This window comes from Aedes aegypti, chromosome 1 (assembly GCF_002204515.2).
Source record: "Aedes aegypti strain LVP_AGWG chromosome 1, AaegL5.0 Primary Assembly, whole genome shotgun sequence".
In the NCBI taxonomy this organism is placed as follows: domain Eukaryota; kingdom Metazoa; phylum Arthropoda; class Insecta; order Diptera; family Culicidae; genus Aedes; species Aedes aegypti.
In genome coordinates, this window is record NC_035107.1 from 103,348,809 (window position 1) to 103,375,854 (window position 27,046).

General features: G+C 40.9%; 1 protein-coding gene across 2 annotated transcripts in view; it reads right to left on the minus strand.

Moving 5' to 3' along the window:
* Window positions 1-27,046, minus strand: part of LOC5569683 (protein FAM107B) — a 208,839-nt gene that overhangs the window by 115,852 nt on the left and 65,941 nt on the right. For both annotated transcript variants that reach the window (XM_021844125.1, XM_021844134.1), the window contains one exon: window positions 2,263-2,354. The gene's annotated coding sequence lies outside the window, so the exon portion shown is untranslated. Of the gene's footprint in view, window positions 1-2,262; window positions 2,355-27,046 lie in introns of those variants that run through there.

A 27,046-nucleotide genomic window follows, 5' to 3' on the forward strand; every position in this document is an offset into this window, starting at 1 on the left:
TAAAACAAAATCTCTGTTTTTGTAATCACATTACAAAATACGTATTCTATAATCTTTATGTTACAGTGTATGAGAAAGGCATTGTTATCACCATTAGGTGAAACATTCAGGATTTTCTCGTTTATTTTTATTCAACACTACACTGGGTAAACCGTGATTGATGGGTAGCGAAAATCAGTGCGAAAAAAGCGGACAACACTTGACATATCAGCTAAAGGAACCGAGCGGTGAGAGCACGGAAAATTCCAAACTCGATCATAAGAAAAATGGGTGCATTTGATTCGCGATTCGTCGCGGGCGGCAACTGTACGCCGGTTGAGAGTGACAGATAGATAGATGACGGAGCTTTGAGGAAGCGCGCACTTTTAGCTTGTGATTCAGACTTTTACGGGCGCGGTCTGACGATATTATCGATTCCATGGTGTGGCGTTGTCATACGACATCAAGACCCAGTGGAAAGCAAGGTTGATACAATGTGTTGCTTCAGGACTTTAGGACGGACAGTGCGGAAAGCTGCTATGGGTTTATAGAGCACTAGTATTTACTGCAGTCTTGTGTATCAAGTCAAATTATGATGGTATTATGACCACCTTGGTAGTCAACTTCAATTATAACCACATTATGCACTTTACACAGTGTATTCTGCACTTTTCCACCATTAACACCTTTCAATGGATACGAATTGGAAAATAACGCCAGAAAGAAAAAAAAATAAATTGATAGGTGATGATCAACTTCTTCTTTTACTTTCTGGCGTCATTTTACAATTAATATCCATTGAAAGGTGCTAATGGTGAAAAAGTACAGAACACACTGTATGAAGTACATAATGTGGTTATAATTGAAGTTGACTACCAAGGTGGTCATTTTGGGATTGATAGGTGATTTTGATAGGTGATGTTGTTTAAAAAAATCTATAGATATATAGTTCTGTTGTAACCGTTGTTCCAAAACGTGACCGAATCGAGCGTTATGCGAGCTAGCGCCCAAGATAACGTTTATCTTTATCGTTCCTTCATAATCATCACCAAATAATAAATACTATGTATGTCACGATTAGCTTTGATTTCAACAGCCCACTTGAGAGATAAGCTATCAGCAAAGCCCAAGGCCGCATTCTTTGGGCAACATTTTTTCTTCAACTCCGGGAGCGATATAACGGAAAACCACATTCTATGCTCGCCAGGCAGCACTATGTAGAATCATCAATTACCACCTACTCATGCCCCCTTTCATCTGGTGCAACATTCCTGGTGTAATTTACGGTGTCTTCGAAACGAGTTCTAAATCGATGAAGATGTATAAAGAGCAGCTAAATAAATGTTGTTCAGTGCAGATGTTTTTAGCACCTTGCATGTAGTACCCATTATCTACTATTATTGGATAATATCAAAATCGTGACCAGTTGTTGCCTTGCGTCTTCATTAGAATTTCATCCTGAACTAGATTGCTCTTGTAAACTTCGAGTACACTCAAGTCTGGCTTTTGAGAGCTCTCACTCCAGATCTGTGGTCAACTCTTACCGTTACACGATTATTTCGAAGCGTTCGATAGAAATAGAACCATAATCAATAATCTATTCTTTCGATGAAAGTTTTCGCCTCGGACACGAACTCTTCTGCCACGAAAAACTTCTCCGCCAGAGAGGAAGATAAATTATATTGAAAGAAAACTCTACCATCATCGGTGTCAAGTGTGCGACGTTCACTTGAGCTTTCAAGATCTCCAACGCTTCTCTCGCTCAGTTCAAGTTTATCTGTGTCCTCCTGCGCTGTGGTAGGGTACTGCTTTAAGTCCTATGCACGCGATAATCAGCGAAGATATAGCGGCGTTCGACAGCCACATGAGAAATGCTAACATCTTCATTTGGGTGGCCCATAATCATCAAACTACACGAATCTTGATTTACACCCCCAAATTTATTGATTTGTACCCCAGAAACTGACGGAATCTGTCAACTCAAGGAGAAGGCTAAATGAGCTTTAAGCTTGCATGAATGAATTTTCGACCATATGTGGCGCTATAATCGATAAATTTCTTGCATTATTCGTAACCCATAAATTTGGCCGTTTTTCTCCGTACAAACTTTAAGCTCGTTTAGCTCCCTCTAGGAGATGACAGATTCACAGAAGCTTCTGAGGGCCCAAATGAACAAATTTTAGGGATGTAACATAAGATTCTTACAAGTTGATCGTTTCAATAAAAAAAATGGGCCACCTTATTCTTCATAAAGAGAAACAACAAACGTCTCTGTGTACTTACCACACTAATGAGCGAACTGCGGGCGCTCTTTTTGATGGGAGGGTGTACTTGAGGGATGTTATCAGTTTATTCGGAGCCGTGGGACGTAGAATCTGTAATCGAAACAAAAGAGGAAAAATGATTGAACGGGCTTTGGCTCTCTGCGATTGACGCCACGAAGACGCTAGGTGTTTGCTCATATTGTATAACTCTGATGTGGGTATGATGGATTGATCTTGAGCAGATTCAAGTTTTAGGAAACAAAAGATTGGAACCCTGCTCAGCTTTAAGAATTGTAGACTTAATTCAGGGAAACGACAATTAAAAATTATTTGTTAGAGTAAAACACCTACCCTCAATGGTAAACGAGCAAGAAAAATGAGACTTATCATCGCTCTCTTTTTGGGGCTCTCCTTCGCTGCCGCTATTTTTCAAGCTTGTTACAACGTGCGGAACATTGCCGATCATGGACCGATCCAGATGCGATGTTTTTTTTTCGCTTGCTTCGATCGTGCTTCGAAATCAATTGAGAAAAGTCTCTGTAATTCCTGGACATGATAACAATTAATTTAAAAAAAAAATAGCATGTGACATTAGGGCAATTCAAATTTTAAAAATGTTTGAAAATCCAATCTCCCATATGCTCCTTACCATCCTTACCATAAAAATAGTGTTCTGTAAAATTTTCAGCTTTCTAGGTGGTGATTTAAAGGTAGCCAAAGACAATATAGGTTTATATGGAAATTACTATGGAGAAATTTAGAGAAATGTTCCAAGCACTCTAGTACTGTAATGTAAGTAGAAACTTTTCATCTCATATTGAAAACTCATTCTTCAAACCTTAATGAAGGATGTTGCTGAAGAAACCCTTTTGAGCTAATTTTGTTTGGGATTTTTGTACATGTTTGCAGGGCTATAATCCTATATTAAGCTAAATAATAGCAAACAAATTCATGGATATCTCTTCTGCTATCCTTCGGATTGAATTTCTCTCTTCAGCAAATTTCTTCATTATGGTTTGAAGGACGAGTTTTCAATATGGGATAATTAGTTTGTATTAATATTACAGAACTACCGTGTTTGGAACATATTCCAATATGTCTCCATAGTAATTTCCATACAAATCTATATTGTCTTTGGGCCACCTTTCAATCACCACCTAGAAAGCTGAAAATTTCACAGAACACTATTTTTATGGTAAGGATGGTAAGGAGCATATGGGAGATTGGATTTTCAAACATTTTTAAATTTTGATCCGCCCTAATGTGACATCAAGCTTAGAAGGGATTAATTTTAGATATCTGATCGCAAAAAACGATTGTGTCTTTTGTAACGTCTAACCATGTTCACAACTTTTTGAGTAAAATAGGTGTTTCAGGTTAGGTACCCCATGAAGTACCATGTCAACCCTAGCATGGCTCATGGCAAAGATTACCATGGGCTACAACGTTCAGTAGCAGGGTTCTGAATTTTCGTATCAATGATACGAAGTCTACGATTTTTCGCACGTAAGGAGAATGCTTTTTTGCTTCCTCGCGTGAACATCTTTTCCCACTCACATTTATTTTCCCAAGATGAAGGATAGCCGAAAATCATTCCACTCTGGAAATAATTTCTTTTTCCTTCTACTATATTTTTGTTCATCAACTGCTCCCGAGAATTATCACTATGTGGATAAATAAAAACTAGTGCTGGCGACGGGATTCAAACCTAGAACATTACTAAAAACAACCGCGATGCGTGCACGCTAACCATGCTACCACACCAACTTGGCGAAAATACGGGATAATTTGGTGAATAAAAGGAACTGCTGCTCGTGGCGATGGATACAGGAAAAGTTCTCCATGGACAGGAGAAAGAGAAAACAAACTTCTCACAGCTGGGGAAATGTGCAATTATCAATTTTCGCTTTGTTTTGTGGACGGATAAAATCGCAAAGCAGCTTTCGTTGAAAATTGCAGTGAGTGATAAATCCATTATCGTGAGAGTGAGTGAGATTTCGGAACCTTGGTCAGTAGCACAGCAGGAGACACCAGCAAGCAGCAGGGCGATACAAGGTGTGAATTCTAGACTCCAAGCAGGACTAGCGTTTCAAAGCCATCGTTCACACCGAAATCGAGCAACAGCATTTTCCAGGAAGGCCTAACGGGGAATTCGAAGTTGTTGGAGGTCAAAAGAAGGTCAATGAACTCTACGAGTACATGAAGGACAGGACTAATGTGCATCACAAGATTAGGAATCTAGTAAAGAGCCTACAATTCATTATAAACGCTACCGAAAACGAACAGAAAGCACTAAAAATGAGAGCTGAGGCAGCCGAAAAGGTACTACAAAATGCTAAGGAACAAACAGTTGCTGACGCGCCCATAACCCCTAAGGCACATGCCAACAAGCCATCAAAGAAGCGTGACAGAAACTCGCCAGGAGAAGAAAAAAAAAACAGAAAAACGAACAGGGTAACTACCTGCTGAACCGAGCAAAAAACTATGAAGAATGGTAAACCGTCAGGAGTCAGAAGAATACGGTGAAGGAAGAGCAAAGAAAAAGGAGGGTACGAAGAAAGAGACTAGCCGCATGCGGCGTGAGTGGTCGAAGGGGGACGCCTTCGTCATACTAGTTAAGGCAAACGATCAAACCACGAACGCAGCGATTCTTCATAAGGTCAGAGATGATCCAAAGGTAAAAGACCTTGGGGAGGACGTGGTCAGAACGAGGCGCACACAGGCTAGGAGAAATGCTCTTCGAGCTGAAGAACGATCGGGTGATCAAGAGCTCGGCCTACCAGGAGTTGATTGCTGAGTCGTTGGCCAACGAGGCAAGCGTAAAAGCTTCAACTCAGGAGGCAGTGGTTGAGTGCAGATATCTGGACAAGATCACATCCAATGATGATCTGCAACAGGAGTTGCGATCATAGTGCGATATTTGAGATGTGGCCATGACAATCCGACTTTCAAATTCGTACGATGGTACACAGTTAACTACGATTCGGCTACCAGTGGCCGCAGCCAACAAACTAGTGGAGAAGGAAGAGGTGAAAATTGGATGGTCGGTTTGTCCGCTGAGACTCGTCTCCTGAGCCGAGAGGCCACTGATGAGGCGCTTTAAGTGCATGGATTTCGGACATCAGGCGGCAATCTGTAACGGTCCCGACAGATCCGAGTTGTGCAGGAAATGCGGGGAGAAAGGGCACTTCGGTAAAGATTGCACAAAGCGACCAAAGTGTTTACTCTGTAAACCGGAGGAAGGAAACGCCCATGCAACGGGCGGTTTTAAGTTCCCTGTGTATAAGAAGGCGATCGCATCACGCTAACATCGACCTAGAGCGGCTCAAGCAACCGGATGTCGTAACTACGTACGCACAGCACCTCGATGCTGCATTACCGGAAGAGGGACTGCTGGAGTGAAAGCAGTGAAAGCAGTAATCAGCAATTCAGCTGAGACAACGTGTGGTACGTGGGATGGAGTCGACGGAACGATTGGTTCGACGAGGTGTAGGCAGATTCTGGAGGAGAAGAATGCAGTGCGGGCGATCATGCTGCAGCAAGGGACCCGACAAAACGTGGAACGTTATAGACGGACACGGCAACAGTAGACCCGCCTCTTTCGGGACAAAAACGCCACCAGAAGGAGTCGGAGTGCGAGGAGATGGAACAGCTGTGCCGGTCTCAAGAAACACGAACGTTCTATCAGAAGCTCAACGCATCCCGCAACGGCGTCGTGCCGCGAGCCAAGATGTGCAGTAGACCTATTCGTATTTTCAAAAATGTCTGGAAACTCCCCAGTCAACCAATACTTTTATTTATCATTGCGAAATGAACTTCTGGCCAAAATTTCACTTAATTTAGAGTAAATTTAGGTGTGCTTCAAATCAATTATGTGTTTTTGAGCTATTTTCAAGCTTTAAAAAATCATAACTACCGAACGAAACATCAAAGTTTATTGGAAATACCTCTACATAGTAGTTTATCCAATTCTACGAACTTTTGCCGAACACGGTTTTAAGATTGGAGCAAGTTTTAACATAGTTTGGTTGAGGTTTGTATCTCGAGGTTCTTGAAAATCTCTTTTTTCGGGAAGTGTTTTCACTGAAATGCATGCCTGCATGAACATTTCGGATTTTTAATTTCCAGGCATGATGACTATGCATATCTTAAAGTCAATCCCGTTCAAAGTTACCATTTATCTTACGAACATAAATTGTAAAAAAATAGTAATTGTGAAGCACATTTGTAAATCCACTGTGGGTGAGCCAAGAGCACCACCGAGAGCTTCAAAGAACACAAAAAATGAACGCGTTAGCACTGCCTTTTCTCAGTCGATGATGATGATTGTTTTCAAATCGTTCTAAATGATCAGTGAAATGCGATCAAAACAATCATCACTCGGAAAGAAAAAGCAATGCTAACTTGTTGAATTCATTCGTTTTCGGTACATGTGTCATGCATGATTTAATTATCATCAGGTTGCGATGCAGTGGTCGATCTTTAGGCATTTATTGTAATTTATTGCCTTGAGCAACATGTAAGCTGTTTATGGTCATTGAAGTAATAAATGTATTATGTTCGATTCCCGTTGACAAGGGCATGAAAAAATAATTTTATTGGGTGTTTTATATACCATGTATATTGCGAAAACTGTAATTTCTGGGTACTGTGGAGAACAAATTTGGATCAAACAATGTTAAAACTCAATTTAATCTTACTAGCGTGTTCGACAAACTTTAACAGAATAGAAATTGCTTTCAAATAGTGGTAATAGCATGTGGTTTTGATTTTCCACATGCTAGTTATGATTTTTTAAACCTTGAAATAAGCCCAAAAACACATTTTCAACTTGAAGCATACCGAAATCTTTATCAAATGAGCTGAAAATTTGACCAGACATTGTTCTTGGCATGAGAATTCCGAATACTGCTTGACCGATAGATTTCCAGACATTTTTTCAAATATGAACAGGTCTAATGTGCAGGGATAAGGATAGGAGCATTTTGACGGACGAGCGTGAGGTGGTCGCAAAGTGGAAGCAGCACTTCGTTGAACACCTGAATAGCGCTGAGAGCACAGGCAATAAAGAACGGGACAACGAAGGAAATGCCTTCATCTGTACTGAGGACGACGGAAATCAACCAGCCCATACTCCGAGGGAGAATGAGGATGCCATTCACCAGCTCAAGAACAATAAAGCTGCTGGTAAGGATGGTATCGGAGCTAAACTCATATAGCTGGGCCCGGAGAGGCTGGCCATTTGTCTGCACCGGCTGATAGGCACAATCTGACAAACAGAACAGCTACCAGCGAAGTGGAAGGAAGGGGTGATATGCCCCATCAACAAAAAAGGCGACAAGTTAGATTGTGAGAACTTTTGAGCGATCACCATTCGAAATGCGGCCTACAGATCATCTTCCGTCGTCTGTTACCTATAGTAAACGAGTTCGTGGTAAGTTATCAAGCCGGCTTCGTTGACGGCCGATCGACAACGGACCAGATCTTTACTGTATGTCCTTTTCATCGATTTCAAGGCGCCATACGATAGTAGGGTAAATTGGTATAATGCGCCCCAACCGGGCAACACACTTCATTTTCAAGAGATTGAGGCTTCTTTAACACGTGAATATATAAAGACAAAGACAATTTACACCGTCTTCAGTCATAAGGCTGCACAGACTGAACATAACTTACATTAGACAACGGACACACGGAACGACCAGTGGACCAATGAAGAATTTTTCGTTTGACGAAAAGTTTTCTCCGACTGGGGCGGGAATCGAACCCACACTCTGTAGCACAATACGCCTAAACGACTGACGCCGCTAACCGCACGGCTACACAGCCCACATGATTACATATCTTAAATATCTACTAAAAAAATGATTTTGCGCATATTAGATCCTTGGGAAATGAAATACCAAAAATATCGAAAATCAGCTTTTTGGCGTAAAATATTGGGTCCGATAGGCAGGCCTCGTTGTAAATGAAGCCCATCCTTTACTATTGTAATTATTTCAAAAAAACTTTTACCGGAAGATGACTGCTAATGGACCCTTTTAAGCTTAGCAAGTGGTGGAATTCTCATTGGAAACATTTCTACAACGCTGCGGAACTTTTTCTACAGGAGGGGCATGTTGCCCGGTTTGTTTTGAAACGTCTAGATTTGGACCGTTTACAGAAAACGTCTCGTACTCATTTTAGAAGCTACCTGGCAAGAGAAAGTTGCATGCAGAACATGACCAACTAAGTAAATAAATTTTTGACACCAAAAACTATAGAAGTAATGCATTTTCCACTGTGATAAAGCAGTTTTTTTCTTAGGGGCGTATTATACCTGTTTACCCTATCAACCGCGTAGAGCTAAGGAAAATCATGGACGAGAACAGCTTTCCAGGGAAGCTCACGGCTGACAATAACTTTAGCCGTGAAATACGGAGGCGCATCATTAGTGGAAGTCGGGCCTACTATGGCCTCCACAAGAAGCCGCGGTCAAAAAAGATTCACACCCACACCAAATGTACTATGCACAAAACGCTTATAAGGCCGGTAGTCTTCTACAGGCATGAAACGTGGATAATGCTCGAGGAGGACTTGCAAGCACTTGGAGTCCTCGAACGTCGGGTGCATAGGACGATCTTTGGCGGTGTGCAGGAAAACGGTGTGTGGCGGCAATAGATGAACCACGAGCTCGCCCAACTCTACGGCGATTGGTTGTTCTCAACTAGCGGATTGTTCAGCTGGTAGCGATACTGTGAAGCTACTCCATTCGTTAATATTAAAGCGCATCGTTCTGTTATTTCTGGAAAACGTGACGCTGGATAGCCGTGTCGAATGTCAGCTATAGCGAAATAATAATCCGAGTAAATATTAGAACCTCGAAAGGTCCTGACATTTATGACATCTGAGAAATGCCGCCCATCAACCAGCACGCGGTCTGTTTGGAAGCAGACATCACCACTCGTGCGTCGCCAGATGGCATCCCGGGAGCCGATGGTATCCCGAATGTTGCCTTAAAAGCGGCATTGAATGCGAATCCTGACTTCAGAAGCACGATGCAACGCTGTATCTTCCCGGATGTATGGAAGCGACAGAAATTGGTGCTCATACCAAAGTGCGGGGAAACCACCAGGTGTTCCGTTGCCGTATAGGCCTATCTGTCTACTAGATACGACAGGCAAGTTGTTGGAGTGGTTGGTGCTCAACAGGCTAGTACCGCAATACGTATACGGAGAGTGCGGACGGCCTGTCCAACAACCAGTTTGGATTCAGGAAAGGTAAATCTACTCTGGACGCCATCCAGTCGGTCGTTCAAACAGCTGAGGTGGCAATCGAGCATAAAAGGAGCGCCATCCTTTACTGCGTGGTTGTCACTCTGGATGTGAAGAATGCGTTCAACAGCGCAAGCTGGGAAACAATAACACACGCACTTTACCGCCTTAAGGTACCGATGTAGTTGTGTAAGCTTCTAGAAAGCTATTTTGATGGTAGGATTCTATTGTATGACACAGAGGAGGGGCAGAAAAGCGTTCGAATTACCGCGGGAGTACCTCAAGGTTCACTCCTGGGCCCGCTGTTATGGAATGCGATGTACGATAACGTACTGAGGCTGCCCCTTCCGACGGGTGTTAGTACTGTTGGCTTCGCCGACGATATCACCCTATAGGGTCTATGGTGAATCGATGGAGGAAGTAGAGTTGACAGCAGCGCAAGTTAAATTTTCACGGATGGAAGTTTCTTTTAAAAAAAAGCTACTTAACTACCCTAGAGCCGAAATCGAACTAACTGGTTTATTCAATATCGAAATTAATTACACATTTAATGCTTGCACTTGCACTTTCCGTCGTCGTCGTCGCCGTACACCGAAACTGCCAAGTCGCTCGATGTTGCCATCCGCTCCAATGCCGTCGTCAGCGTTCTGCACTGCCCTCGTTCTGGCGGCCCGTTGCCAACTCGCTGCAATGAGGGCGTCAGCTTTTCTTACCACCGCCCGGGTAGCTCCGTTGCTAACTCGTCCCTTCCTGAGAGTTGAGGCTCCGTCCGAATCACGTCCATCAAAGTCAAGGATCTAATCCTGGGTTGAAGTTCTACCACTGGTTCCTGATTGGTTGTGGCTTTAGATGTTTGTATCCTTACTGTAGCTTGTCTGTGGGAGAAAATTTTCAAAAGAATCGCAAAACCGATAATCGTGAAGGGTAATGAGAAGATTCCTCCAAATAGAGGCCAAGATGGCCATTCGATGCTTGTGTTGTTTAGCCGGATGTAATCCATTTCCTTCCTCATCTCCAGGTGCAAATTATGCAAATGCTCAAGACTCAGGTTTGCTATGGTGAATTGTTTCTGTATATTGAGGCCGTCTAAAGGTAGTTGTATTAGGTTTCCAGCCATGTTCCGAATGATGTTTGAATAACTGATGTTCTTGATGATCATTTCACAATCATGAAACGATATAAGAAATGTTCCAGTTAGGGTACGGTTGTTGATTCCACAATTCGATGTAAAGGTAATATTTCCATCGGTGTTCAAAATAATGTTTTCATTATTTATGATGATGATTTCTTCATCAGGTGGGTTCAGGGTGTAATTGCAACTAGCTTGCTGTCCGGAGAGAAGGTTTGGTACACATCTAGAGTTATCGAACTCCGTTTCCTGGATTTTGTATATGTTTTCCGTCAATGAGCTTACAATGTAGCTACCGGTCTCGTGATTCAGATAATTTCTCTTAGTCAAATGAATTTGTTTATGGTTTGATGTAACAGGGAAGACGTGAATCTTGTTGAAAATTCTCTTATCCAAAATAGGTGTCTTGATTAGTAGAGTCAACTCCTTGGTGTTGGTGGCGATCGTTGTATCCGCAAAACTTAGTGCTTCCAGTGCATTGTGAAGTGTAATATTCTGTTTCATTAAATCTTGATATAGAATCCCTATTTCGTCCTGACTAAGTATATTTTGGTTAAGAATTCCTACTTTAGCGAGAGAAATACTGTCAACAATCTGTCCTAATTTATCTGCTAGATATTTTAAATTGAGAAATATGTTTATCGAATATATTTCCATGGATTTTGAATTTGCTAACTCTATTGCGTCTTTTGTTTTGTATACTAATTCTTTCATTTGCAGATTAAGTGCTCTGTTAATTCTGATTTGTTGATTATTGTTACTTACAAGTTCATTAATGGAGGAATTTATTAATTTTAAGTCGTTTGCATCTGGACTACCTGCAATAAATTTCCAGCCTGTTCCTAATTTATCCCAACGTTTATGTCTTTTAAATGGATTTAAATTGCTAAGTATTTGCTGAATTTCGTCAAATTTTTGCGAAGTGAGTTTTGTAAATTGATTGAATTTTAGCTGTTCAAATTGGTTTCTCAGACTGTCTACATGATTGTTAAGGGAGGTAATGTTGAAATGATGGATATAGATATGAGAGGTAAGTTGTATCCTAGCAGTACCTGAGTGAAAAGCAACAATTGGTAAGTGATCTATTCTCCTAACGTTTATCTTTTCACCTATCGTTATACTTAGATACATGAGGGTTCTGAAAAAAGAGAGTATAATAAAAGGAGAGTTAAATCTTCCTAACCTTGATATCGTTTTTAAGTACTTTCCTCCCATCATCCATAGTTACTGTACTTTTGTTAACCTGTCTGATTTTATTCTTTTTGAATCGGGGTTTGTGTTTAATTCTTTGTCTTGCATTTTCGTATATTTCTTGGTTAGATTCAAGTTCTGTTGTTTTTTTTGATTTATTATGGTATTTCAGGTCCTTTTTCTGTTTTTCTGTAAGATTTTTAAATACTTTTTCGATAATTTCTGGGGTTCTGGGAGAAGGAAGTATAATTTCTAAAGGAGTATGTTTTGTACTACTATGGATGGGATAAAAGTATTAAATCGTGAACGGGTTTTCCTGGGTTTTCCTGTTTTGTCATTCTATAAATTTCCAAAATTGTGGAATGGAAACGTTCTACAACACCATTCATTTCGCTACGACCGGTTGCGGTAATGTAGGGTTCGATATGATGGGTGTTGTAAAAGTTTACCAGTTCTCCTGTCATGAACGATTTTTCACCGTCCATAACTAATGTTTCTGGTGGATTATATTTTAATAGGATCTCCTTTACGGCGGGAACAATATCGACAGCGGCTCTGGAATCAATATGTTTAATCTGAGCGAATTTGGAAAATTTGTCGATATAGGTAAGGAAGTGGTCATTTTCAAGGAAGAGGATATCGATATGAGCGATTTTGAAAGGAGCGTTTGGAATTGGGGTTGCTTGAAGGGGATATTTTATAGGATTGCGGTTGTACTTGTTCTCGTGACAAGTTTGACAATTTGTAATGAAATCTTTAAGCTTTTGAGAAAGTTTAGGGAAATAAAACTTCCTCAAAATCTGTAATTTGTTTTCTTCAGCTCCACGATGTGCTCTGCAATGTTCTTGTCGGATGACATTCCATTGTTCGTCCTCCTGTTGTATATCTTGAAGAATTGTCTGGCTGAAACGAATTTTTAACGATCTCTTGGAGCCAAAATGTTGTTTATATATCTCTTGAATTTTGCCCATCAAATGTTCGGTCGTTAATAATCCGTTAACCTTAGACAAGTCAAAATGATTTTTGAGAATCTGTAAAATTGAATGTTCATTAAAGTTGGTTTTTGAAATTTCTACTCTAGTATGATTTGGAAATGGGTTGGTTACCGTTACTTTGTCTGGACCTTCTTTTAGAATGACTTGGTGTTTGAAAGCATTGATAGGTGCTTCCGTGGATTCAATGTAAAAGTCGTCGCTATTTTCGGCAGAATGCTGGGTTGCTGTCATGGAACATATAATTCTGCTCAGAGCGTCGGCGACTACATTTGTTTTTCCAGGTTTGTATATTATCTCGTAGTCATGTTCCTCAAGATAGGCCTTCCATCGTTTCAGTTTAGCATTCGTATTTTTTGGAGATAGTGCGAAAGTGAGGGGTTGATGATCCGTCAATATTTTAAACTTTGCCCCATACAGGTAATTTCTAAAAGTCTGAAGTGACCAGTGGATAGCCAGCATTTCTTTTTCGGGCACTGAACATCTTTCCTCCGTTTTAGATAGAGTTCTGGATGCAAAGTGTATAGGTCGGTCCTTCCCTAACTCACCTTGAGATAAGACAGCACCGATTGCAAAATCGGAGGCATCTGTCGTCAAGATGAAAGGTTTGTTGAAATCAGGATAAATCAATATGTCGGACGATGATAGTAAGCTTTTCATCTTTTGGAAACATTGTTTTTCTTTATCACTCAACGAAATCTTTTTGTTAGACATAGGACTTCTCTCCCCTCTTAGAAGGATTGTCAGAGGTTTTGCAATTTTTGCAAAATCTTTGACAAATCTACGATAGTAGCCCATCATTCCCAAAAATCCTCGAAGTTCTTTCAGATTTTTAGGTTCTGGGTACTGATTAGTAGATTCGATTTTTTTCTGATTCGGTTTAATTCCTTCTGAGCATATGACATAGCCCAGGAATTCAACCTCTTGGTGAAGAAATTCTGATTTATCCAACTGAATTTTTAATCCAGCATTATTCAAAGTTCTGAAAATTGTATCAAGGTTTTTCAAATGTTCATCAAGGTCTTTTCCAAAAACGATTACATCATCGATGTAAACGTAACAAATTTTGCCGATGTGGTCTCTGAGAACGTCATCAATTGCCCTTTGAAAAGTTGCGGGCGCATTCTTCAGTCCGAATGGCATTCTAGTAAATTCATACTTGCCATTATTGATAGAGAATGCTGTTTTTTCAATATCGCTGGTTTTCATTCGAATTTGGTGAAAACCAGACGCAAGATCTAATGTCGAGAAATATTTTTGTCCTTTCAATTGGTCAATCACATAACCAATCTCGGGCATTGGGTAGCGATCGGAAATGGTCTTTTCGTTCAGTTTCCTGTAGTCAATGACCATTCTGAACTTTTTTTCACCGGATGCATCTGTCTTTTTTGGCACTATCCATACCGGTGATGTCCATGCAGACCGAGAAGGGCGAATTATGCCGTCAGCTAAAAGCTTATCGACTTGCTTCCGAACTTCTTCTGTATAGGCTGCAGGATACGGGTACACTTTCTGATGTATTGGTACGTCATCAGTGGTGTTAATAGAGCATTCGACTGTCGTACCACAAGTCAATTTTGTATCTGGCTGGTGAAACACATCTTTATGTGCACTTAAAATTTTATGGAGCTCTTCCTTTTCGTCCGTCAACAAATGAGAAGTTCTGAACAAATTGTTTGATGTTGGGTTTGAGGGTTTATATCGTGAAAGTTGGGTGCTTAAAGTTTTATTACCTTTTTTCAGATGTAACATGTTATTTTCAAGGTCGACTACTGCATTCAAGGAATGTAGAATGCCTGTTCCAATAATTCCTTTGAAAAAAGGGTGGAATTTATGAAGTAAAAATTGTGCAGAATGATTTATTTTAGGATAAAAGAATTCTATGTCTATGGCTGATGTTGCTTCAAATCTGCCACTAGCGCTTGAAATATCATCTGCTTTAAAATCATAGGGCTTAGCACCTTTATATTTGTAAGCCAATTTCGGGTCGATTATGTTAATATTTGCCCCTGTATCTACGAGAAAAGCGAATTCTCCGATATTGGTTTTTAATGTAATGTATGGAAGAGTTGGACCTACCAACTCGGCTTCCATTCTAAAAAATTAGTTTGGGATGAAGTTGATGGTTGAGGATCCTCCTCTTGATTTATCAGAGAAGCTTCCGATGTGGGTGTATCATTCTGAAGAGATTCTGGTTGAGGTTGTTCCTCTTGCGGATCGTATTGATAATCCATATCGTCGTATTCTGGGATGTAATCTGGGTAAAAATAATAGGGATCGTAGGAATAATCATATTGCAATGGGTGAGCCATTCGTTTGAAATGTTGAGGTTGGTTGAAAGATTGGTGGGGTCTTTTTATTCCCATTTGGGGTCTGTTACTATAGTTAATATTCCTGGACCGAATGCTTGGGTCCACGTCCATAGGCTCTGGATTAGGAAGAGGTCTATTGGTTTGAGGGAACGGATTGTTTTGGAATCTTGGTTGTTGGAAAGCATGAGGTTGGTGGAAAGGATTATTCTGGAATTTTGGTTGTGGGAAAGGATGATTAAACATTGGTCGGGCTTGATGGAAGACAGGTTGATGATTTCTTGGAGGTATGGTGGGATGAAGTGGCTGCCTTCTTGGTGGGAGTCTCGGGGGTTCAAGGTCTCTTGGTCTCGGAATGTTAGAGGTATGTTCATTTCGATATGGAGCAGACCGTGTGTCCATATTAAAATACTCTAGACAAAACTGGTAGGCATGGTTTAACGTTTTTGGGTTGTAGGTTTTTAAAAGTTGGCATAAGGGTTTTTCTAGCCCCCTAATAAAAGAATCAATTGCCTTTTCTCGAAAGTAATCAATGTGTGAATTTGCATGTAGGAAAAATTTTGGTTCTGTCTGAATTTGAGCGATAATTGACGATAGTAGCTCATTAACACGAGAATAATAACTCCCTAAGCTTTCATTAGGTGCTTTTTTGATGGATGTTAACTCAAAATCTAGGGTTTTTAAATCCCTTTTATCTTTATAGTACAGCAAAAGTGTACTTTTGATATTGTTCCAATTGTGCATGATATTATTTGCATTAAGAATGTCGGCGGCTTCGCCTTTAATTTTTCTTCGAACAGAACGTCCGATAAGCTCAAGTTGAGCATCGGTTGCACCGTGTTCACGATACATATCGATTACACCTTGAATGTCGGCTAACCAATTAATTAATTCGGTTGGTCGACCGTCAAAGGGTTGTAGGTCACGCAGAAAATCTGGTAACTTCCCTAACTCAATAAATTGCTGCATGGTTAGCGGTGGGATAACCGGCTCTCCATTGATAGCGGCGTGTGGATTAGCCATTATTGTTTGATTCTAATGTAGCAAAACTATGAGACACTAAAAGCTAAATCTACTGTATCGTTTGATTCACTGTATTCACTCAGATTTAAAAATTGATTGCACTTATAGAAATAATCACTATTTGATAATTCGATTTGATTTCATCAATAAATTGCACTTTCTCTTATTAAAAAAATACTCCTTTAGTCGGTTTATAATAAAAAATGGAAAAACTTACATAAAGGACCGTGTCCTGAGTCCGGCCAACATTGGATCGTTGGTCTTTTGGTGGCTGTCGTCCTCACACTCGGGGGATCCGCAGGCAGGCGAGTTCGGATTATCCTTTTTGCTGGAGCGCTACTGGGGTCCTGGCACGCCAATCGGGTGATCCACGGTGTCCTGCGGGTCGCTTTGTGATATATTGAAGGTGTGGCTCTTGGAACCACTTAGAAGAATTTTTCAAAGATTTTTACACTTCACTTATATCACTTATACTGTTCCCGAGATGGAGGATCTCGCCGGAGCCTCCAGTTAAATTTTCACGGATGGAAGTTTCTTTTTAAAAAAAGCTACTTAACTACCCTAGAGCCGAAATCGAACTAACTGGTTTATTCAATATCGAAATTAATTACACATTTAATGCTTGCACTTGCACTTTCCGTCGTCGTCGTCGCCGTACACCGAAACTGCCAAGTCGCTCGATGTTGCCATCCGCTCCAATGCCGTCGTCAGCGTTCTGCACTGCCCTCGTTCTGGCGGCCCGTTGCCAACTCGCTGCAATGAGGGCGTCAGCTTTTCTTACCACCGCCCGGGTAGCTCCGTTGCTAACTCGCACTCTATTTCCATAGTTGAGGAATGGATGAAGTCTAGGAAACTAGGATTGGACCGTCACAAGACTGGGGTGGTAATGATCAACAACCGCAAGTCCGAGCAACGGAAGCTTATCTCGCTAGGTGATTGCACCATATAGTCCAAGCGAACCCCTTAGGCATCTTGGGGTAATGATCGATGACAAGCTCAGCTTCGCTAGCCACGTTGAATATGCCTGAATCAGGGCATCTACGGCTATAGCGGCGCTTTCGAGGATGATGTCTAACAGCTCTGTTGTAATTGCCAGCAAACGCAAACTACTGGCAAGCGTGTGTGAGGTCGCATGCTCGCTACATGCGGAGGGGACACGTCCCCCGACAATATAATAGTGAGAATGTGTACGGATGCCGAGTGCTGGAATGCAGTAACTACGGCTGTCACTCACATTATGTTAGAATTGCAGCGCCTATGGCGCGCTGACCAAAAGTTGGCTGCAGAGGATTAGCCGAGGCTGGTCTCTTGTAACATTGTTTAAGTCGGCTAGCAGAAGTAGTGCCTAGGCTACTTAAAAAGAAAAAAAGACAATTTACACCGTCTTCAGCACATAGGCTGCACAGACTGAACGATTACTAACATTAGGCAACGGACAACATGAAACACCCAGTAGCCCAGCGATGAATTTTTCGTTTGACGAAAAGTTTTCACCGACTGGAGCGGGAATCGAACCCACACCCCGTGGCACAATACGCCTAGACGACTGACACCGCTAACCGCAAGGCCACGAAGCCCACAACAAAATATTTGCATGCAATACCCAGTGGCATGAATACTTCTGCTACATTTTTTTTTTGTTTTTTACAAGGGGGAAATCTGCAAACAGATCCCCTGAGAAGGTAACTCAGGGAATACGGGGATGACGCACCAACGACGACCCGCTAAAACCAGCCTATGCACTGTGCTTGAGCAATTCTTTTAGAAACTTACTTCTGCTACATGTGTTGTGCTATATGCACTGGCCCCTCCCCGAATAAATACCGTAAGGTGGTTCCAGGGAGATAAGGGTCTGAGGCCAAGGGTCATGTCGATGCACTGTACACCTCTTGAGCATTTCAAAAATAATTGCTCAAGTACGGTGCATGGGTACGGGTCGTCGTTGGTGTGTCATCCCCGCACTCTCTGAGTTACGTTCTCAGGGAGTCTGTTTGCAGATTTACCCCTTGTAAAAACAAAAAAAAAAGGAATAACCATCAAACCATCAACCTTTATCAAGTCCTTGGACCTGTAGCTGTGGATGTGCCATTAGGGCGATTCAAAATTTAAAAATGTTTGAAAATCTTATCTCCTATATCGTTCTTACCATCCTTATCATAAAAATAGTGTTCTGTGAATTTTTCAGCTTTCTAGATAGTGGTTTAAAGGTGGCCCAAAGACAATGTAGGTTTGTATGGAAATTACTATGGAGAAATTTTGAGAAATGTCCCAAAAAAATTGAGAAATGTTCCAAACAAGTGTTCCGTCAGATTGAATTGCTCTCTTCAGCAAATTTATTTATTTTGATATGAAGAACGAGTTTTTACTATGGGATGGTAAATTTGCACTTACATTCCAGTACTAACGAGTTTGGAACATTTTTCAAAATTTCTCCATAGTAATTTCCATACAAACCTACATCGTCTTTGGGCTACCTTCAAATCACCACCTAGATAGCTGAAAATTTCACAGAACACTATTTTTATGGTGAGGATAGTAAGGTAGATATGGGAGATGGCATTTTTAAAGTACCTTAAATTTTGAACAGCCAGAATGCCCCATCTTGGTCTGGAAGTCTTAACTAGCAGTGCTCCTACTAAGGCAAAACATGATAAACCACATCTACCGTTGGCGATTAAAAACCAGCAAAACTATTATGTGCCCATTGAATCGATCGTAGAGGTTGTACAATCTTCACCTAAAGGTGTCATTCAGGACATTACAAAATGCTCATCATCAATATTGAGGAATAAATGTAACAAGGTGCATTTTAGCCCGAAAACCTTGCACCATTGCCTACAATCGACACCCCATCGGCACCTAAGACCTAGAGACGTTGCATAAGCCCATTTTTGAGTTCAACAACAAAAATTAATGTGCAGGCACGCCTACCTCAGGCCACTAAGTAGAGTCTGACTTGTGCCTTCCCTTTGCTCGACGAAAACTACTACTGTGGGCACAACCCAACACCGTCGACCGTTGGCGTCAGACAGAAATATGTTTATGCAGCTGAATTAGCCAAAGAAGTTCAAACGTGCACGATGAAGAAATCAAGGTCTCGTTTACATCAAAAGTACCCTTCGCCGTGCCATCTCACGCAGCTTCAATATACATAATAAGACGATCATCATCATAAATTGTTATTTTTATTCTACAACAAAACATAGCCATCAGAAGATAATTGTTCCGTCGCCTCGAGGCGAGCAATCCAACTCTAGCTGCGTCATAATTGGACTCGCCTCCGTGAGGCCACCGCCCTCTAAGAATCTTCATCGGCTCCTTCTGGCTGAATTCACATCAGCCCACCGCAACGACGAACGCGTGCCTTGGCAAAATTTAATAAATAATCGCCTGCCAAGCCCCTTCGAATTGCAATCAGAAATTCCGAGTGGCAATGGAGCTCCATCCGATTATCAACGCGGGATCTTATGAAGGTGCTGTGGAAAGCTAGAAATGTATTTCAACTCGAAAAACTTTTTATAAATAAGAGACCTGGTAGTAGAGACTTCATAATAGAGATCTCTACTGCAAGACTGGTAGAAAAAAAGAAAATTAGGAAAATAGTGACTTTTAAGACCATCTAGGTTGAAAACGAGACTTATGAGACCTTCGTTCAAAAATAGTAGAGACTAGCATTAAGATAGAGCCCAAGTCTCAAAAAAGAGTCCTGCTCTCAACGCTGTTTGATGAAATAGTAAGGCATCGTGTTTCAAATGGTTTTTTAGGTTTGAAAAATGTAAAAACATTTTCTTTTTACTTTTTGGTCCTGGTGATAGAGACGCCTCCTAGGCTCTTCTCATATTTCATTCGGTGCAAATATCTGGCTTCACCAATGGAGTCAAGTAATTCCAAATGCAGGTTAACGAATAATTAACACGTTCGGACTACGCGTGCTCGCCGCACTGATTTCGATATCAACTAATTGAGCCAGGCTAGTAAAGTGATACATCGTCAATGCTCGTTTGTAGGTGTCCGAAATATTGCCAATGATGGCGTGAAAATACGGTTTACACACCCCAAACAAAATGGTTTGGGTTAATTGCGACCGAATGAATTACCAACCGCCTACGACCGACACATGTGCGCCGGGGAGAACAGTAATTTGTTGCATTTGCTTGTACGCATTTCTGTCGGCGCGGCGTTGTAACAAACGATTCAATTTAGAATGAAACGAGCAAGGTATCAAAAACGCGCGGCGCCGTGTGCAGTGTAGAAATGCGTATTTTTCTCGGTCGGTGCAGCAAACAAGACGATATAGTGAGAGGGCAGCTTTTTTCGTCGAGGGGAAATCTGGTTAATTTGAGCAGAACACGTGCAATCGCTAATTGCCGATGTCGAGATCGGATTTCAGCTTCGATTGGAAATGTGCCTTTTTTGCGTGTTGCCGCTCGCTCAGAGGCCTAGAAGAATCTTTCGCGAAATTGTCTTCGATGAGCGTGAAGGATGTGAACAATGGCGCCTTTCTCAACTAACGACCGTGGCTACAAATCGAAGTCACGCTGAAGGTAACTTTCACTTGATTCTTTTATTCTGGTTGAGATAAACTAAGATCAATATTTTAGGTAACACTTAGCGTTAACTTTATGAAAAAAAGATTTAACAATATCAACTGTTTTCTGTCTGTCCGTTTTGTGTCGTCGTTCTGAACGTCGGATGCAACCGAAGATTTGCTCCAAAATTTGAACCGCGATTGCAATCGCGGTACAAATAGACCGGAGTTCAAGCCGGTGTGCAAACCGATGTTCACTTTACACATGTTTGTGCTTAGGTTTAGATTCGTGCATTTCGGTTTGAAGACGAGAAGATAGTACAAGGAGAGTACGAAACCTGTTCGTTTGGGAAGACTGTTTATTAGGTATCGAAAGACAACACACTAATCGCTAACGACGTGCTGGCTAAGATTTGTATAGTGCGGGCTCCGGGAAGTTCAACCCTAAACGCTTGTCGGTAGACCTTTTTCAAGGTCCAGGTATAGATTAACCGTGTGTCTTCTATAGATTGCTGACTACGGTACTACCTCGCTACATACCAGCGGCGTCCTGCATACTGGTGGAACGACAGACTCAGCACCATTCGCGCAGCCTGCTTGAGAGTCAGAAGACGCGTGCAGAGAGCTAGATCCGAAGCCAGCATAGAAGAGCGTAAAGCGCCCTACCTGGCGGCCAGAGCCGCGTTCAAACGGGAGATAGCGACGAGTAAAACGAACTGCTACAAGGAGTTGATCCGGGAAGCTGACGCAAATCCCTGGGGCAACGCCTATCGAGTAGTGATGGCGAAGATTAAGGGCCCAGTTATCCCAGCTGAAATGTGCCTCTACAAACTGAAGGCGATAGTGAACGGTCTCTTTCCTACGCATGCTCCCACCGCGTGGCAGCCCACACCGTACGCTGACGTAGATGAAGAAAATGCCGGTCCAAGTGTATAACGCCGAGCTGATAACGATTGCGTAAGGATTGAAGCTGAACAAAGCTCCCGGACCAGACGGTATCCCTAACGTAGCGCTAAGGGCAGCAATCTTAGCGTTCCCAGACATATTCAGGACAGTGTTGCAAAGTGTCTAGCGGAAGCCTGCTTCCCAGAAAGATGGAAAGTTTAGAAGCTGGTGTAACTGCCAAAACCGGGAAAACCGCCAGGAGATCCTGCTTCATATAGACCAATATTCTTGCTGGATACTCTTGGCAAATTCAGGGTGTTTCAGGGTTACCCAATTTTGAAAATAAAATTCCCTGACTTTCCCTGACCTTCCAGTCGTTTTCCAGAAAAATTCCAGACCATGTTGATTTATTTTTTCGGTAGAGTTTATGTTTTAGGTCGCATGAATAAACTGAGCAATAGTTTCTTCAAGTTGATATGATAAAACTGAGTACTTGGGCATGCACTTTTCAAACTTGATAATTTGTGTCAATAAAGCGGTAAAAGCTGAGTAGTAGCTAAGTAAACTCTGAATCATCTACTGATCATATGGAAATCTTCAAGCGCAAAAGTTACGTTTAAAATTGTAGAAAACGATGTATTCGGATATTGAACTACCTCCGATATAATTTCACAAGTTTCAGGCATAAAGGACAATTTTGGACACCTTCCGCAAGCTGATCACACCATTTTTATACATAAGACGTCACTATATTAAGATCATTTCTATGCTTTTTTTATTGGAAGGACTTTCTTCCTGAAATTTGGCTACCATAATCCGGGGTAACATTGATAATTTTTTTTTGTTTGAATATTTATTAAATATTTTGTTTCAAAATGCAAATGTTGCAAATTTTATATTTTTAAAACAAGTACTGCCACCCATAGTTCGTGACTATATGCTGTATTTTGTTTTTTGAAAGATTGAAGGATGTTTTAAAAAATGTTTTAAGTGATTTTTTGATTTAGTTGATATGGGGTAACATTGATCACCTATGTAAACAACGTTCGGTTATATTGAAAATGTCGTTACTTACTTAAACCCTGGCTTCGGAAGCCGGATATGAAGACCAAATGCTTACAAGTGATTTACTTTTTGAGTTATTTTATAAGCTCTTGAAAATAAGAAAGAGAAGCACCATTCGTGATTTGGAAATGTTCCAACAATAAATGATGATACGAATTTTTTACGGGATGAGTTATTCCGATCAATGTTACCCCGCTGATCAATGATAACCCGAATTACGGTACTTCTTTTTCAGATAAAATTATAGCCACTGTCAAAAAACTTTCCTTAAAAAAATTCATCAAGGAATTCAACAAAAAATTCTCAGAAATTCCAATTTAAATTCTTAAATGTATATTTCCAAATATTCCTCCAATACTTCTTTCTCCAGAAACTCCTCTAATATTTCTCCCAGAACCTCCTCAAATGTTTTATCCAATGACTTCATTATCACAAAGAATTATGTTTTAAGAACTCTTACGTTATTCCTCCATAAACTAGTACAAAGTTTTTCCACTAGTTTAAGAGTTTTATAATTACACCTCCAGTAGGCGAATTCCGGCGCGTATTTTCTTTGAAGAAAAGAAAATTTTCTTGCTGGTGAATAATGGAAGAAAATATTCTCTCTTTTTACCGGAATTCACCTACAGAAATCTCTAAAACATATTGAAGAATTTATTTCAGTCATGATTTTTTGTCCTAGAAATTAATTTAGAATTCACAAGAATATTACAGAAATACTTCAAAAAATATTTAGGGATCGCATAGACACTTTTTTATTGTATTATTATGTATTCATTTTTTCTTAAAATTCTTCACCATGATTCTTTACAGGTAATTTGTGTTAGTTAATTTTTAGAATTCCGATTTTTTTTTATTCAAGCAATTGTTCTCCCCAGAAATATTTTTAACGGAATGAATTCTGGAATTGGATAACGCGCTAATAATTAGTTTTCAGATGTTCGTTTTAATGTGTCGTGCCTCCAACAATCCTTGATTTGACTGCACTAAGAATAAGTACTCAATGAATATCTTCCAAGAACTTTTTTCGGGGGTTTATGCTAACGTAAGAACTTCATGTACACTCACAGAACGCGACACGAGAACGGACATAACACATATTGTTCTTACAAACAATTAAAAAAGTATTTAAATCTACCTTTTTATTCGACCGGTTCAAGCTCGATCTAGCCCATCTACGGGAAGAGTAACGCTTGGAATTCACAATGTTTCCATAAAATCCTGGAAAATTGAAATTGAAAAATCATAATTGAAATAAATAGCAAAATGGACAAATATCAGCATTAGAGCACTTTATGGTATTATCTTTATTGATTCCAGAAACGACATGATAAAAAATTTGGGAATTATGTCTTGCAGATTTGTGCTCTTGAAATTTTGAGATACAGTTTTCATGTTCACCTAAATACGAGAATCTTCATTGGTTGTTCTCTATATTTCGTTTTATCAGTTTAACTTGGATATCTTGGGCAAACTTGTAAAGATTGACATGATTTGATGAAGTGAATTCCATTTTTTCCTCAAGATTTTGAAGAGACGACAATGATTTGATCTAGCAAACTTTAGAACTAAATATTAATAAAGCAAGCTACGCCAACTTTGAAGAAATTGTTCAGAGAGCATGCTTTTCATTTCAGAAAATTTTGGATTCTAAGAATAAGTATAGGTAGTAAAGTACAGCTCACTATCATACAACATCAAGTAGTATTGATTATTTTTCCCTGACCTTTAGTGAAATTCCCTGACTTTCCAGGTCAAAAATCGAATTCCCTGACATTCCCTGACTTTCCAGGTTTTTCCAGGTAGTCGACACCCTGAAATTTCTGGAGAAGGTCATCCTCGGCAGGCTGACGATCTACACGGAAGGCGAGAACCAGTGAATCAATTGACAAAGATCGATCACCACATGCGCAGCGATTTTCTGGGCTTCGCATTGCAATTTTCGAGAACTTTCTTCATGTTGGTAAACATTGACACATTATCAAACAGCATTTAAAAACAAATTTGGTTTTGTGTTTGAAATAACTGATTAATCGCGAGTTGAAAAGGTTGCAACAATGTTGCGCTCTGTGATTGTCATGACAATTTTGCTTTTGATTGTGTCCTTATCCGCAACAGTTGCGACAAACGGTTGTGAGCGAGCTTGCTTTGTTGTTTGTTTTTCGTCTATTTTGATAATAATTTGATTCACTGGCGAGAACGGATTGTCGAAAAGGCAGTTCGGATTCCGTAAAAAGACTTCGACGGTGGGTGCTGTTCGGACAGTCATCGCGAGCGCGGAGAAAGCGTCCAAGGAGAAGAGGAAAGGCAATCGATACTGCGCAGTGGTAACGATTGACGTAACACTTCAGTCGTCGCGCTGTTCTATTTTGTACAACACTGCTGAAAAAAGCTCGCTTTTCGTTCTCAACAACAGCGAGGTGGTTCTGACGGTGGCAAACCATGCGACGACTGGAAGGTTAAGAACGCGTTCAACAGTCGTCGCAGCCCTACACAGAATGCGGGTTCCGGAATATCTGGGTAAAGTTCTGTAAAGCTACTTTTAGAACCGGATACTGGTTTACAACACAAACCAGCGACGGATGTCAACGAAAGTAACGGCGGGAGTTCCACAGAGATCCATACTTGGTCCAACACTGTGAAACATGATGTACGACGGAGTTCTAACCGTGTCACTGCCGAATGGAGTCGGGATCGTCGGGTTCGCAGATAACGTCGTTCTTGCGATAACTGGGGAGACTGCGGAAGAGGTGGAGACTCTGACTGGTGCTGGTCAGCAATTTGGAGGCGGTTCAGTAGTTAGAGATCAACGTCGGATGTCACGCAATCCCATCGAAACGCTCTCCAAAGCACTTTGGAGTAATGGTCGACGACAGGCTAAACTTCAACAGCCACGTAGACTATGCCTACGAAAAGGCAGCGAAAGCTGCTAACACTGTAGCTAGGATCATGCCCAACAATGGAGGACCAAGACGCCTCTTCTGGCGACCGTATCATCGTCCATACTAGGACACGGAGTCCAGGCCTGGGCTGCAGCGTTGTCAACCAAACGCAATCGAAATAAGCTGGCAGGTACGTTCCGGCTTATGGCTATACGGGTGGCGAGTGCCTACCGCACTATATCGTCGGAGGCAGTGTGAGTTATCGTCGGAATGAACCCCATCTGCATCACTCTAGCTGAGGACATCGCATGCTACCAGCAAAGGGACACCAGGAATGTGAGGAATACCATTAGGTTGGATACAATGGCCAAGTGGCAGCAGGAATGGAATAACTCGGAGAAAGGAAGGTGAACCAACAGGTTCATTCCTAACGTGTCGGTTTGGACGACCAGAAAACATGGGGAAGTTACCTTCTTCCTGGCCCAGTTTCTGCAAGGCCGTAGATGCTTCCGGAAATATCTGCACAGATTCGGACACGTAGAGTCTCCACATTGTGCGGCTTGTCTAATCGAAGAGGCACCGGAGCATGTTATATTCGACTGCCCTCGATTCAGGGATATACGAAGCGAGATGATGCCAGAAACCGCAAGTATCCTAAATTCGGACAACATCGTGCAGAGCATGTGCCAGCATGAAAGCACTTGGAATGCGGTGAACAGGGGAATAACGGCGATTATGTCGTTACTGCAAAAGAGATGGTGTGAAGACCAGACAGCTCCGGGTCGCGATCGGAGTAGGCTAGATTAGCGTTGGGCGATTTTGAATCGGTTTTTCCAAAATCGATGTTTTCATTCCGATTAATCGATTTTTTGAATCGATGTTTGGAGCATCTAAAATTTGGTGAATCGATTTTCTTCGTTCGATTTTTCGATTCGATTCAATTTGTTGAAATCGATAAATATTTCTTAATGAGTTGATGAAAAAGAAGCCTAATTATAAACTAGCATTGAAGTATCAAACCTATTCTATTGAATTTCAAAACTAAAATAGGTGAAACATGGTAAAATCGAAAGCAAATGCATTGGTCTTATTTCAATCTTTATAAGGCTGATACAAATATTAAATTTCTCTTATGTCCGAGACCACTTGGAAGGTACGAGGGGGGGGATAAAAATAAATAAGGAGCAAAAAAAACAAAAAAGGAAAAAAAAGTTATTTTTTCGAATTTTTATTTTTAACGATAATTGTTAAACTTTTATCAAACGTCCTCTGGTTAATTATTTTACTTGTTTTTAACTATAAAAATTGAAAAAACCTAAATGATGTCAAAAAAATGATGAATCTTTTTTTTTTCTCCCCTTCAAAATTTTCGGATTTTTGAAGGGGGGGGGGGTGACATAAAAGATAATTAATATTTGTGTCAGCCTAAATTTGAAGTCAAAATCGATTCGAATCGATTCAAAAACATCGATTCAGAGGATTCGATTAAATCGGTGAATCGATTCGGCAGCTCAAATTTGAATCGATTCAGTAACATCGATGTTAC